At 38.7% G+C, this 15,461-nt stretch overlaps 1 pseudogene; it reads left to right on the forward strand.

Moving 5' to 3' along the window:
* Positions 1-14,651, forward strand: part of LOC118625011 — a 36,965-nt pseudogene extending 22,314 nt beyond the window's left edge.
* Positions 14,652-15,461: the final 810 nt, after the last annotated feature.

Genomic DNA, 15,461 nt, shown 5'->3' on the forward strand with positions numbered 1-15,461 from the left:
TCTGATGACCTGAACAAATCTCAGAAATTACAGAATTCACAGCAGTTTTCTCATCTGTTAAAGAAGACATAATACCACCTCATAAGGTGGCTTAAATACAATGTAAAGCACAAAGACAAAGCCTGCCACATAGTAAGTGCTCATTAAATGTTGCTTATGTTAAAATTGGAAATGACTCTGTTAAATATTGATTATAAGGATTAGTGATTTGCAGTTAGAATTTATTCTGAAAATCTCAGTAAAAATACAGAATTCCGGGGTGGGTGGGTGGAAGGGAGCATTGGATCTGGCACTTTCCACAGCTATGTACCTTCCAGCAAATGCATAGGGATTGGTTACTGTTTATGAGCTATTCTGCTAGGAGGGAGAGAGGTTGGACCACAGAGGTCAGGACTCAAAGCCTCTGCCTAGGCTGTCACAGTCTAGAGAGGAGAGCGTTCCTAAACCAGGAATTGCAAAGCAATGTGGCAAGTTCTGTAATAAAAATAATTACACCTATTATTTGTTGGCTGTGTTCTGGGGTGGGTCAGCATGTTGCAAATATTGTCCTACTTGTCTCTCACAACAGTTCTATTAAGTAAGTGCGATTATTCCCATTTATAAATGAGGACACAGGTGCAGAGAGGCTAAATAGCTCATCCCAGCTCACATAGCTAATTAATGGTCAGGCTGGAAATTGAACTTGGGCTGTTGGAAGTCTAAATTCTATGTTCTCAACCACAACACTGTGCTGCCTCCTTAAAATATAATATAGAAATAATAGTATATATTATTTTTATTAAAATAATGAGTATATTATTGAATATAAATAGTAAAACTACTTGGGAGCACAGGGAAACTGGCTAACTCTGCGCAGGAGGGTGAGCGATGACTGTGCGAAGGAAACGACCCCTGAGTTTGCCAACAGAGCTATTTTCATGAATATGTCATAGATTAGATTCAAGTTTTCGACCTTTTCTAATCTGCAATACATGTTCAGATTCCTTTTACTGATGTGCTGTATTTGTCACTGAATATATTTGGTCACTGAAACTCTCAATACCAAATCCCCTTTTAAAGAGAAAGCAAAAATAAGACACACACACACACACACTGTAATATATCAGGGATTTCTTTAAATAAACTCCAATAGATCATGATACATTTTTATAAATGTATTAATGATGATATATACCAGAAAGTTAACACTCTTTACTTTTAATTTTAGTCTCCAAGTTTTGGGGTGTAATCAATCTATGTACTTCTAAATTTTACAAGTTTTCTCAAATAAACCTTTGTTACTTTCAGCATCAGACTATATATATATATATATTCCTCACTTGAGGATACTTTTCTGTTTATCATCAGATAGAGTGGTAGGAAGGGAGAGAGGGAGAGAGACAGAGAGAAACATCAATGTGATAGAGCCACATCGACTGGTTGCCTCCCACACGACCAGACCAGGGCTGTGGATGACCCACATTCAAGGTATGTGCCCTTAACCGGAATCGAACCCACAACTCATTGGTCTGTGGGCTGATGCTCTAACCACTGAGCATATATTTAAAATAACAGGCAACTGCCCTGGCTGGTTTGGCTCAGCGGTTAGAGCGTCAGCCTACGGACAAAGGGTCTCAGGTTTGATCCCCAGCCCAGGTCGGGGTTGTGCCAGAGGCAACCAGTTGATGTGTCTCTCTAACACTGATGTTTCTCTCTCTCTCTCCCCCCCCCCCCCCGTTCCACTCTCTGAGAATCAATGGAAAAAGATCCTTGGGTGAGGATTAACAAAAATAAATTAAAAATAAATAATAAAATAACAGGCAACAAGACCTCCTAGGTGTTGTCCTAAATCAGGCCGTGTTCGGCGCACTCAGCTCCATTAAGCATCTGTAATAACAAGGTCCTTCGTGACAAGGACTGCGTCCCCAGGAAGAGGTACACGGAAAGCTTTGCATGTGGTGGACACTTGACAAATATTTATCTCTTAGTGTGAAAAAGAATGTTTGGAGGAACCTATACAACTTACAAATGAAGTCGGAGCTGAGAGATTTGAATGATCCTCTCGTCAAGCAAATAATGTGTAAACGAAACCACTATGCACATCCTGCTCCCCAGGCTTCTCTCTGCAGTGGGCCTGCTGTGTACAGGAGCTGAGTAGGAAGGAAAGAGGCCAGAAGGGGCAGCTCTCAGTCTTGAATATCTCGCAGCCCAGCTGTGGAGACCAGACACTGACTCAGGAAACAAAAACTAGCCCAGCAGAACCCAGCGCATAGCAGAGGGTCTGGCGCAGAGCAGACGCACAATAAAAATTCGTGCGTGAATGAATGCACCACTTCACAATCTCTGTGACCTCTGGGATGCTCTCTCCTATTTGTGGCACTATAAGTCTATGATAACCGGCCTCACTGGAGTCCTCATCTTGTTCAGTTTGCACTGGGCCTACTTCAGATTTCCCCTCTGATTGTCGGCATATGGCACCTTCTGTATTAAGAGACAATCATAAGCATTGCATAGGAACCACAACTTCCTGCTGTCAATTCCACCAACCTTCTTTTTTTTTTATCCTCACCTGAGGACGTTTTTTCATTTTTTTGTTCGGATAGAGTGGAAGGGAAAGAGAGCAAGAGAGAGAGAAACATTGATGTGAAAGGGACACATCGAGTGGCTGCCACCCGCACGACCCAGCCAGGACCAGGGACAAACTGCAACCGAGGTACGTGCCCTTAGCGGGAACCAAACCCGGGTCTCTCTGGACCGCAGGCCGACACTCTAACCACTGAGCAAAACCAGCCAGGGCTCCACTAACATTCTTGAGTTTGTCTCATCTTTGTCCTTCTCATGGGGAAGTTGCATGGGGAAGTTGTTCTTCTTCCTGTGTTCTGGATCCTATCCCTGTTGCCTTCTTAGGAATCTTTCTCTTGTTATATTTCAATATTCTCTCTCTCTCTCCTGCCTTTGTTGTATCAGCTCATGTTAAATTTGCTCATGTTTCCCTCCACTTTTTTTTTTTGTTACGTGCCCCTAGCAGGAACCGAACCCAGGACTCTCTGGTCCACAGGCCGATGCTCCAACCACTGAGCCAAACCAGCCAGGGCTGTTTCCCCCATTTTTAAAGAGCCCTCCCTGCACCTCAGCTCCTAGCCAAGCTTCTAGAAAACATTTTTAGTATATATTATCACCATTTCCTTACCTAACATTAAGCTTTTAAACTCACTGCAATCTGACTTCAGCCTTCAGCGTGCCATAGAAATGGATCCTACCAAAGTCACCAGTGACCTCCTTGCCCCCAAATCCAAAGAACATGATTTTAGTTCTCAGTTTCCCTGACTTCAGTAGCTTACAGTACCATTGACCCCTAATACTTTTGGAATAATTTTTTGGGGAGGGGAACTGGGCCTTCTGGTTTTCCTCCTACACCCCTGATGCTCCTTCTCTGTTTTCATTACTGATTTTAGATTCCTAATCTCTACCAATTTAGAAAACAGTGGGGCTCCCTAGGGTGCTGTCCCAGGACATCTTGTCTTCTCACACTTCATTCTCTCCTTAGAAGGTTTCATCACAGTTTCCATTTACATCTGTATGCTGATAACATCTAAAACTACATGAACAACCACAATCTTTTGTTTTGAGCTCCACACATGTAAGTACTTTCTTTTTATATACAAAAATGTAATTGATATTTGTAGTGGGGAGAGAGAGATCAATCGGTTACATCCCACACGGACTCCAACGGGGCTCAAACCCTCAACCTTTTGGTGTACAGGAGGTCGCTCCAAACAACTGAGCCACACTGTCCAGGGCGATAAGTACTTCCTTAACAGTTCCTCTTGAATATTTGTTCAGTACCACGAACTCAAGATATCCTGAAATAAACACATGAGCTTTCCTTCAAATCTGCCTTTTCTCCAATGTTCTCTACCTTGGGAAATGGCAATCCCATCAATCCTCTTGTTTAAGCCAAAAATCTTGACTCCTCTTTGTCACTCATCCAATCAACAAATGCAGACCCCAGTGTCTCTCAGAGCCATTCACGTCCAGAACACTGGTTCAGGCTGCCACCATCATTTGGCTAAAATAATGCAAAAACCTCTGTGTTGGTCTCTCCCAAACCTCTCTTACCTTCTCAGTCTAGCTTCTCCATTTCAGCTTTGTTGCATTTTAGGAACAAAGACCTTTTTAAAAAATGCATATCTGGTCATGTCACTTTTTTGTTTAAAACCCTTTCTTTAGAAAAAAAATTTTTTTCTTTATTGATTTTAGAGCTAGAGGAAGTGAGAGGCAGGGAGAGACAGAAACATCGATGAGAGAGAACAATGATTGGCCGCTTCCTACATGCCCCACACTGGAGATCTGGCCCACAACCTAGGCATGTGCCCTGACAGGGAATTGAACTGGCAGCCTCTTGGTGCATGGGTTGATGCTCAACCACTGAACCACACTGGCTGAGCTAAAATCCTTTCCTACTTCCTATTGCCCAATAGACAACTTCTCAAGCTTCTAGCATCTCTGTCCTGTTCTTCCTTCTTTTCTGCTATACTGGAATTTTCTTAGTTTGAATTGAGCAAGTTCCTTCCCACTTAGGAGCTTATGCAAAGTTATTTCTTTTGCCTGGAATTCTTACCCATCCTCTTTTTGGTTAATTATCTGATTACTTCTTACTATCACTTCCTCTTTGAATCTTTCCCTGACTCCCAGACTAATCTGTTTTACATTCCTGTATGACCTGGTACTTTGCACCATTTGTGATTGATTGCTTTTATGTCATTATTTGTTTAATGTTTATCTTCCCTGATAGATTATAAACTTCATGAGGGTGAGGGCAGTATCCGCCATGCTCATCTTTGCAGCAGCAGTACCTAGAGAAGTGACTAGCTCCTTGGAGATGTTACATTGTATTTCTTCTTCTAATGACCATCTCACATTTAGTCAATAGTCATAGATTCACATTAGCATTTAAAACTGAAACTCAAGTCCACCTCCTTGATGGTATATTCTGAGCCAAGTAAAATGTTGATTGCATTTGAGTTCCCAGCTGCTGAAAGTTCATGTTATTAATTCCAGTTCTTTAAATATTTATTCAGTCCTTCTTTGAGCAGAGCACTGTTACAACAGGTGATGCAGAATGTTGTAGGTACAATTGTCCCCATTTCATGGATGAAGATCCTGGAACACAGAAAGGTTAAGTAGCTTGCACAAGGTCCTACAAGTAGTAACTGGTAGGGCTGAGACTTGAAGAAAACTGCATTTGAATTTGAGTTTGACACAGATCCGCATCACCCTGGCCGGTTTGCTCAGCGGTTAGAGCGTAGGCCTGCAGTCCAGAGAAACCCGGGCTCGGTTCCTGGTAAGGGCATGTACCTCGGTTGCAGTTTCTCCCCGGCCCTGTTTGGGTTATGTGGGAGGCAGCCACTCGATGTGTCCCTTTCACATAGATGTTTCTCTTCCTCTCTCTCTCTCCCACTCTATCTGAACAAAAAATGGGAAAATGTCCTGGGATGAGGATTAAAAAAAGAAAAGAAACAGACCCACATCTAGCCAGTACACCACAATGACCATGCACCTGAGAATTTCATCTCATAGAAAAATAGGCAGAGATCACTGGTGGGTGTCTCATAACTCCTCAGTTAGCCCTGGATACAAAGCTGTGGCCCTAGTAAACTGACTGCAAGACCTTGGAATCTTTTTACCAAGGGTCTTAACAGCACAGGCAGAAACACGCCCACCCAAGAACCTCATTTAGAGGCACTAGCGCCACCTGGTGGAAATAAATTTTGTGCTCTGTTGGATCCTTCTTACTATTTATTTTTAACAGCTCCACGCTAACATGGATGTTAGGAATTTGTTAACAGATTGTTATGCAATGATATACATAAGCACTATGCTAGGCTGCTCAGGAGTGAATTCTTCTTTTTTTTCTTTTTATTACATGTATTTTTACTGAGTCTACATCAAAGTTTGATAACAAAACAAAGAGAAGAAACTTTTTTGTTATTGTCATTCAGCGCCTTTTTTTCCTTTTTCATAATAAGAAAGACAAAATTTATATGCAAGTAGGTTCGAATTCCCTGCCTCAGTTTCTTTATTTTTAAAAATAGTGATAATAATAGCATTTACCTCAGAGGGTTGTAGTGAAAATAAAATAATCTGTATAAAGTGATAGGCCAGTACCCAGCACACAATAAACATTCAGTAAGTGTTATGTATCTATTATTTTTATTATCCCACAGAAAAATTGGACACTTTTATCTTCTAGGAGATTAAGACAAAGATAAACATTTCAATATCTGGCACGCTCGAGAGTCCTTCCTTCTGAAAACAAGGGTGGCATTAGAGAGAAGCTTAAGGATTACAACTAGACATAAAATTATGGATTCAAGTTTTTCATTCATTTTGAAAGTATTTCCTGAGACTCTGCTATATGCTTTAAAGGGCTGGAAAACAATGGTGAGGCCAAAGAATCCCACACCCAGAGAACTTAGAATCTAGGGACAGAATTAGTAGCTGACATAGCAAATAAATCAAGTGTGATATGCATTCTGTTGGGAGAATGCGGGGACCCAGCCCGAAGACAGTGGAGGCGCCCAATGCAGTTCCGTGGGGAAGGTTGGTGAGACAGGAGGTCGGCGTTGGAGAGTGAAACGTGTCTCTGGTAGCCCTGGTGAAGGCCCCCTCCCCGCCTGGAGGTATCCTCCTTCTCAAGCTAACTTCCTTCACCACCTTAAAACTCCTCTGTCTCTCCTTTCAGGTAACTGCCAATCAATGTTAAGATATGAACAATTACATTTTAAGCTGTCACCTAGTAACACAGCCCGTCCAAGAGGTATTTGCATTTAAGGAAGAACTCCAGAAGATCTCACAGTCCAAGCCCCAGGTTAAAAGATCACCAAATGTCCTTTCTGACTGTAAGATTCTTAATTAAACTTATTTCAACAACACAGTCTATAGAATGGTGGCCAAATGATCATTAGCAACAAAATATTAACAATGAGTTTTAGTAAACAGCACAATTTCGTGTTCTAATAGATGTAAAATACTTTGAAAGGCAAAAAGTACTATGCAAATGTAAGACATCCTTCCCTCTCTGCCTGCATACTCACTTCTTCCTGCCATGGGGTGTTCGGAGGTTCACACTGGGAGGTGCTTCTGGCCCCTGGGTCCAGACAGCATGGTTGTGACAGCTGTCATATAAATGAGCTCCATAAACCAGAGTTGCCTTTTTGAACTAAATATTGCCTGATTTTCTGAAAAGATCTCTTTGGATAAAATATTGGATGAAGAACTTTAATCACATCGGTGCTACTCTTCAGTACCAATTCATATGGCAACTCATAAACAGCTTTTTGGTCTTCTGATTTATTTATTTTTTCAGTTTTTTAATTGAATTCATTGGGGTGACATCGGTTAATAAAATTATATAGGTATCAGGTGTACGATTCTATAACACATCATCTGTACATTGTATTGTGGTAATCGCCATACTGTTGTCTGTGTCTATGAGGTTTTTTATTGCTTTACCCCTTCACTTTTTCACCCAGCCCCCCACTGCCCTCCCCCTCACAGCTGCCAGTCTGTTTTCTGTATCTATGATTCTATTTCTATTTTGTTATTTTGTTAATTAGATTCCATATATAAATGAAATCATATGGTATTTGGCTTTCTCTGACTTATTTCACTTAACATAATTCTCTCCATGTTCATCCATGCTGTCACAAAAAGTAACATTTTCTTTTTTACATCCAAGTAGTATTTCACTGTATAAATGTACCACAGGTTTGTTTTTTTTTTTATCCTCACCCAAGGACATTTTTCTATTTTTTATTCAGGTAGAACAGGAGGGAGAGAGAGGAAGAGAGAGAAAGAAAAACATTGATGTGAAAGGGACACATTGAGTGGTTGCCACCCGCACGACCCAACAGGGGCCAGGGACAACCTGCAACCGAGGTATGTGTCCTTAGCGGGAACCAAACCCAGGTCTCTCGACTGCAGGCCGATGGTCTAACTGCTGAGCCAAACCAGCCAGGGCTACCACAGCTTTTTTTATCCATGCATCTACTGATGGGTACTTGGGCTGTTTCCAAGTTTCCAGAAATTTTATCCATTTTATCCAGATTGTCCAATTCGTTGCCATATAGTTGTTTGTAATATTTTCTTACAATCTCTTGTATTTCTGTGGAGTCAGTTGTTATTTCTCCTCTTTTATTTCTGATTTTATTAATTTGGGTCTTCTCTCTTTTTTTCTTAATAAGTCAGGTTAAAGGTTTGTCAATCTTTTTATCTTTTCAAAGAATCAGCTCTTGGTTTCACTGATCTTTTGTATTGTTTTTCTAGACTCTATTTCATTTTCTGCTAAGATCTTTATGATTTCCTTCTTTCTACTCACACTGGGCTTTGTTTATTGTTCTTTATCTAGTTTCTCTAAGTGTAAAGTTAGATTGTTTATTTGAGATTTTTCTTGTTTTCTTTTTTTAAAATGTTTTTATTGGTTTTAGAGAGAGAGGAAGGAAGAGGGAGAGAGAGAAATATCAATGGGAAAGAGAAACATCAATCAGCTGCTTCCTGCATGCCCCCTGCTGGGGATCAAGCCCACAACCTGGGTATATGCCTCAATCAGGATTCAAACTGGTTTTGGCACATGGGATGACATTCAACCAACTGAGTCACACCAGCCAGGGTGAGATTTTTCTTGTTTCTTGAGGTAGGCTTTTAATGCTATGAATTTCCCTCTTAAGGCTGCTTTCACTGTGTCATATAGATTTTGGGTTGATGTGTTCTCATTTTCACTTGTTACAGGGATCTTTTGATTCCTTCCTTGATCTCACTGTTAACCCATTCATTGTTTAATAACATGCTATTTAGCTCCCATGTCTTTGTGTGTTTTTCAGTTTTTTCCTTGTGATTAATTTCAAGTTTAATACCATTATAGTCAGAGAAGATGCTTGATTTGATTTCAATCTTCTTAAATTTATTGCTTATTTTGTATCCTAACATATGCTTTATCCTAGAAAATTTTCCATGTACACTTGAAAAGAATGTATATTCTGCTCCTTCCGGGTAAAATGCTCTGAAGGTATTAATTAAATTCATACAATCTAATGTGTCATTTAAGGTTGCCATTTCCTTGTTGACTTTTTGTCTGGAAGATCTATCTATTCATGCCAATTGGGTGTTAAAATTCCCTACTATGACTGTGTAGCTGTTGACCTGTCCCTTTATGTATATCAATATTTCCTTTATATATTTAAGTGCTCCTATTTTGGGTGCATAAATGTTTATAAGAGTTATATCCTCTTGCTGGGTTGCTTCCTTTATTATTATGTGGTTTCCTTCTTTGTCTCTTACTATAGCCTTTGTTTTAAAATCTATTTTGTCAGATATAAATATTGCTACCCCAGCTTTTTTTCCCTTTCTGTTTGCATAAATATATTTTTCCATTCCTTTACTTTTAATCTGTGTGTATCTTTTGCTCTGAGGTGGGTCTCTTTTAGACAGCGTATATATGGGCCATGTTTTCTTGTCCATTCAGATACTTTATGACTTTTATTCGTACATTTAAGCCATTTACATTTAAAGTGATTATTGATAGGTACATATTTATTGTCATTTTATTCTTTTAACTATGTTTTTTTGATGCTCCTCCTCCTCCTCAAGCAGGCAGGCCCTTTAACATTTCTTGTAATACTGGTTTGGTGTTAACAAACTCCTTTAACTTTTTCTTGTCCAGGAAGCTCTTTATTTCTCCTTCAATTTAAAATGATAGCCTTGCCCTAGCCGGTTTGGCTCAGGGTTTGGAGCCTCGGACTGTGGACCAGAGAGTCCCAGGTTTGGTTTCTGCTAGGGGCATATACAAAAAAGGAAAAACAAAACAAAACAAAACAAAAAATGATAGTTTTACTGGGTAAAGTAGTCTTGGTTGTAGGTCTTTGCTTTTTTTCACTTTGACTATTTCATGCCAATCCATTCTGACCTGAAATATTTTTGTTGAGAAATCAGCTGACAGTCCTATGAGAACTCCCTTTAGGAAGTCTTTCTCTTGCTGCTTTTAAGATTCCTTTTTTATCCTTAACCTTTACCATTTTAATTATTATGTGTCTTGGTGTGGGCCTCTTTAGGTTCATCTTGTTTGGGACTGTCTGCACTTCCTGAACTTGTGTATCTTTTTTCTTCACCAGGTTAGGGAAGTTTTCTGTCATTTCTTCAAGTAGATCCCTTACTCTCTCTCTTCTCATTCTGGTATCCTTATGATGCAGATGTTTATATGCTTCATGTTTTCCCAAAAGTCCCTTAAACTATCCTCATTCTTTTTAAATTCTCTTTTCTTTGTGCTGCTCTGATTGGGTGTTTTCTACTACCTTGTCTTCCAAATCGCTGATTTGATACTCTGCTTCATCCAACTTACTGTTTATTCCTTCTAGTGTATTATTCATTTCAGATATGTATTTTTGATTGGTTCTTTTTTATGGTTTTTATGCCCTTTTTTACGCTTGCTATCTCTGTTGAAATTCTCACTAAGCTTCTTGAGCATCCTTATAACCAATTTTTTTTTAAAACTTTATATCTGGTATATTGCTTGACTCCATTTCACTTAACTCTTTTCCTGGAGATTTCTCCTGTTCTTTTATTTGGGGTCTGTTTTTTCCCCCCATTTTGGCTACCTCTTTGTGTTTGTTTCTATGTATTAGATCTGCAGTACTCCCAGTCTTGGTAAGGTGGCCTTATGTAGGTGTCCTGTGGGACTCGGTGGTGCAGTCATGGTCCTCACTGCCCCACCCTCCATTCTTCTGAATTAAACATTAAAAATGTATTTTGTTATTTTTGTCAGCTTATCTTTCTGCTTCCTGCTTCATCCCTTCCTTCCCCAATATCAATTATCAGATAGGAAAACTCCAGACTAGAAGTACATAGTCAAATAAAATTAATGGTGGAGTGAAGAGGGATGCAGAAGGAATGTGTGTTGGCCCATCAAGGTAGCAACAAAATCCTGACTCTGTCATATCCTGTTAGGATCAAATTGCAGGTCCTCATCTAGCACTGAATAGTAGATCCTAAGATTTTATTTCCCCCACCCCCAAACCATCATATCTCTCTCTGCTCTAGGCTTCCTACCTGAAGTGCGTTAAAATATCCTCTGGGGAGGTTGGAACAAGAGCCACTACCCTCAAGTTCTCCATTCACATGACCCATGCCATCCCTCCTAGTCTGTTCAATTTTTGGAGACAAATAGTATCTCCTCCTCAGAATTAGATAGGAGACCCCATTATAATCTATTTGACATTTTCCCAGGTTTCTTCGTCCATTAAGAAAGTAACCCGGCATTACCAGGATGCCTAGTACAGAACCATTACATAGTAGGCACCAAATTAATGTTAGTTTAATTAAATTGAATAGTCTAAGAGGCCACAGCCAAGTAGAGCATGAAGAACCACTTAATCACTGATGAACATGGCTAACTTATCTAAGATATTTTATCTCCCCAAAACTGGCTTTCCTGGTCTGTCAAACAGTGTGTTAAGCAACCAGTCTGGTTTAAACTAAAGAAATTGTTCAACTGAATGTCTAAGGAATTGGGAGGGAATATTAACTCTCAAAAGATGACTTAAGTTAATCTGACAATGACTGAATTCCACCTATATTTTCACATGTGATCACTTCTTTAAAAAAACAAAACAAAACTCTTGCTATATGCTTGTTTTCTGATCCAGCAAGTCAAACCAGTTTCCAAGTCTAATTGGTACAGCGTAGTGGTCTCCTGGCTGGAGAATGCTTCTCCCAAGCCATTCGACTTTGCTCAAACTGCCTGATCCAGGTCAGCGGGAGGACTTTTGGAGTACCCAGACTCCCCTTCCAATGCGTGGCTGTTTTGAACCAACCACAAATTACAAGTTAATTGCTCTAGTCTCAATAAAACTGGAGAATTCAACTTCTTATTTTAAAGTTTAAAATCTTCCCTAGTGTAGACAGCCCTAAATTAACTACAATTTGCAAAAATTGCCCAAATTGTTGGGTTTTAACAAAGTTACTCTGAAAACAATAGCAAAGTTGTATGGACAAATTACAAAAAGATGGTTAGATTTTTGTTTAAAAATAAATATGAGGAAAGTCTGGGTGTAGTGAATTAAAAAAAAGCAAATTTAAGACATTATGGCTCAGAAGGAAGAACTTGTTTTTGGAGTGAAAAAACTAAGATCTGATCAGATGCTTAGTAGGATCACAAACTACCACACCTTGAACACCACTCAAAAGTACATTTTATTTACTTATTTTTTTAAAAATCACAGAGCAGACATTCTAGGAAGGAAGGGTATGAGTTGGCTTTTCCAAGTTTTATATTTCTAGTATTAGAGATATTACAGAGGGCAGATTTCTAAAGAAGCGCTTGCTTTATATGTCTTTTAAATGATCTCTTGGTTTCAGTAATCTGTCTTTGAATAGTTGATATTGATCCTTTCCTCTTTCCATTGCTTTAATCCAGGTTCTCATCACCTCTCTTCTAGGTTATGACAGTCACTCTAAATGGTCTCCCTGCCTTCAGGCTTGCTCCTGCACCAATCTACCTTCCACAAGATTGTCACAAATCAAAATCTAAAGCTCAGTCTGGCTGGTATGGCTCAGTGGTTGAGCGTCAGCCCATGCACCAAGAGGTCGCCAGTTCGATTCCCGGTCAGAAGACATGCCCAGGTTGTGGGCCCGATCCCCAGGGTGGGGCATGCAGGAGGCGGCCAGTCGATGTTCTCTCTCATCAATGTTTCTATCTCTCTCCTTCTCTCTCCCTCTCTCTCTAAAATCATTAAAGGCAAAAATTTTTTTTAAATAAAAATCTAAAGCTCAAAACTAAACAAAGCTAAAAATATATACTGTTTATAGATCGATTTATAAGAGATAAAATAATTATTCAAAAAGCAAAGGAATGATGAACACAAAATATAGAATAGTGGTAACCTCGTAGGGGAGGTAAGGGGATGACACAGGGAAGAAGACCAAAACAGTGGTTCGAAAAAAAAGGAAAGAAAGAAAATCATCAGTTAGAGTTCTATATCCAGAAATTCAGATTAACAAAACCTGAGAGTACTCATCACTCGGCTATTTATGCTTCATTTCTTTATTTATTAAAGTATATTTGTATACAATATTATTTTAGTTTCAGCTGTACAAGTTAGTAATTCAACATTTATGTACCTTACAGAAGTGATCACCATGATAAATCTAGTAACCATATGTCGCCATACAAAGTTATTATGATATTATTGACTGTATTCTCTATGCTGCACATTGTATCTCCATGACTTATTTATTTTATAACTAGAAGTTCTTACCTCTTACTCTCCTTCAAACCCCCACCCTCTCATTGCTCTACCCTCTGGCAACCATTAGTTTATTTTTGACTCTATGAGTCCATTTCTGTTTTATTTTGTTTGTTCATTTGTTTTGGTTTTGGTTTTAGATTCCACATATGAGTGAAATCAAATGGTATTTGTCTTTCTATGCCCAACTTATTTCACTTAGCATAATACCTTCTAGATCCATCCATGTTCTCACAAATGGCAAGATTTCATTCTTTTTATTTTTGGCTGAGTAATATTTAATTGCATATATGCATACCACATCTTTATTCATTCACCTATTGATGAACAGCTAGTTTGCATCCATACCTTGGCTATTGTAAATAATGCTGCAATGAACATTAGGGTGCATAAATGCTTTCAAATTAGTGTTTTTGTTTTCTTTGAATAAATGCCTAGAAGTAAAATTGCTGGGTCATATAGTAGTTCTATTTTTAATTTTATGAGGAACCTCTATACTGTTTTCTACAGTGGCTGCAACAATTTACAAGCCCACCAACAGTACACAAATGTTCCCTTTTCTCCACATCGTCACCGACACTTATATGTTGTCTTTTTGATATACTTTAAATATAAAGACAAAGTAAATATGACATAAGATATACCATTTAAACACTACTCAAAGCAAAGCTGGAGTAGAGATATTAATATCAGATGAAAGAGATTTTAGAAAAAGAAATATATGCAAGATATGGAGGGAAATTTTATAATAATAAAATAATTCACTAAATGAACATAAAAATCCTAAATGTGTATGAAACGAATAACAGAGCTTCTAATACACAGTGCAAAAACTGACAAACTGAAAAAAGACAAATCTGTATCTTTTTTCAATACTGTATTCTCAATAATTGATAGAACTGATAGATGCAAAATAAGTAGAAATAGAAGACCTGAACTACACCGCCAAAGAACCTGCTACAGAACAATACAGTACATCCCCAAACAGAAAAATACATATTCTTCTTAAGTGTGCATGAAACATTCACCAAGAAAGACCACATACTGGGCCCCAAAAAAGCCTCAACTTTAAAATGAATAAAATAGGCCCCGCCGTCTGGCCCTGCGGACCCACGACCGGCAAACCTGCCCAGCTCTCGCGTGGACCATGTCTGTTCCTCCAGTGTCATCGCTGTGAAGAAAGCGGTTCAACAGCTCCGGCTGAAGCCGGCTCAACCGCGTGAAGGCTTCCCAGGCAGCTGCAGATCTGAAACAGTTCTGTCTGCAGGATGCTCCACATGACCCCCTGCTGACTGGAGTGTCTTCAAGTACCAATCCCTTCAGATCCCAGAAAGTCTGTTCCTTTTTGTAGTGAAATGAATCTTTGAAGGTGTTCTAAGCCACTTTTCTTGAACCGGTGCCTTTTCAAAGAGCTATTAAATTGGAAGCCTGTATAAAATGCCTAACTTGTAACGTGCCATACTATACAATCTTCTGCTTTTGTCAGTCCTTAACATCCACCTCTCTGAATTCTCGTGAATTTCTCTTCCACAAGGGTGATTATTTTATACACACTGGCAGCAGCATACAAATAAAATACTTAGTATAAAAAAATATACATAAATAAATAATATGAATAAAATAATAGAAAGCATGCTCTTTAGCAGTAATAGGACTAAATTAGTAATCATTAACAGACCACTATTTGGAAAAGCCAGAATATTTGTAAATTAAACAACATACTTCTAAATAATTCATGCATCAAAGAAAGAAAACCAAATATTAATTGGAAAATATTAGAACTGAATTAAAATGATGACGTAACATATTAAAACGTGTGGGACACAGTTAAAGAAGTGTTTAAAGGGACATGTATGCATAGCCTAAAGGCTTATATTAAAAAGATGAAAGTCTTAAATCAATGACGTAAGCATCTATCTTTAAAAACTAGAAAAAGAAGAGTAAATTAAGCCCAAAGTAAGCAGAAGGAAGGAAATAATGAAAATAAAAGCAGAAATCAAATAAAAACCGAAAAGACAATACTGGTGTGGATGAAATGGGTGACAAAAGGTACAGATTTCCAGTTATAAAACAGGTAAGTCATGGGGATGTCATGTACAGCATGGTAATTATGGTTTATAATACAGTATTGCATATTCAAAGTTGCTAAGAGACTAGATCTTAAAAGTTCTCATCAAAAGAAAA

The sequence above is a fragment of the Molossus molossus genome, unplaced genomic scaffold, assembly GCF_014108415.1.
Source record: "Molossus molossus isolate mMolMol1 unplaced genomic scaffold, mMolMol1.p scaffold_m16_p_11, whole genome shotgun sequence".
Taxonomy (NCBI): Eukaryota; Metazoa; Chordata; class Mammalia; order Chiroptera; family Molossidae; genus Molossus; species Molossus molossus.